Here is an 873-nt window from a genome sequence, read left to right as displayed (position 1 = left end):
TTATTATTCAAAAAGACCCACGTAGATGAAGGTGTGCGTCATAAAGATTTAATAGTTGATTTTTCAAAAAGTTATATGAAAAAAAGATAAGAGTTGGGACAAAATAGCAATTCTAAAAAATTAGTAGTTGTGCAATCACAAAAAATGCTGAAGATTTCTCAACCTTTTCTTCATTCTTAAGATAAAAGAGACTGTTAAAACAATTTTCGGTTTGGTGAGCCCAAGGGCAGAGTTGTAATGTCGTATGTTGCTTCTCCTCTAACATGCAAGACAAGAATAGGGTTAAGAGAATACGCCCGTGATGTTTCCGGCGGATCCTCCTCCGATATTAAAGTTAGCTTCTTTCTGAGTTCTATAGAGTGTCTAGCGAGAATGAATCAAGTACCTATCTTCTTGGTGCTCTGGTCCTTTTATAGGTAAACTTGTGGATGTGATGATGATGACTGAGCGGAGGATCTAGGATCCAGGCGTAGCGGGTGGAGGCATTAACAATTTTGTCCCCTAGCCACTACGAGTGATTTGTAACCGCTCTATAGGTTTAAGGCATATCCCTTGACCGGTGCATAACTGTTCGAGCCATAAGTCATAACACTACAAGAAACTGACTCATCAGGGGCGACTTATTAGGGGCGACTATAAAGTCGCCCCTAATACTCAACTATTAGGGGCGACTTTTAAAAGTCCCCCCTAATAGTTAATTATTAGCGTCCACATAAAAGTGGACGCTAATAATGGGTCGAAAGGTTGACTATTAGCGTCCACTTTACAGTGGACGCTAATAAGTCGACCCTAATATACAAGCGGGAATTATTAAAGGGGCGCGAAAAATTTAAGGGGCCAAAAAAAAACTTTTAGCGTCCAAATTAGTCGACC

Source organism: Corylus avellana, chromosome ca8 (assembly GCF_901000735.1).
Source record: "Corylus avellana chromosome ca8, CavTom2PMs-1.0".
Classification (NCBI taxonomy): Eukaryota; Viridiplantae; Streptophyta; class Magnoliopsida; order Fagales; family Betulaceae; genus Corylus; species Corylus avellana.
Note: the sequence above shows the minus strand (reverse complement) of the source record.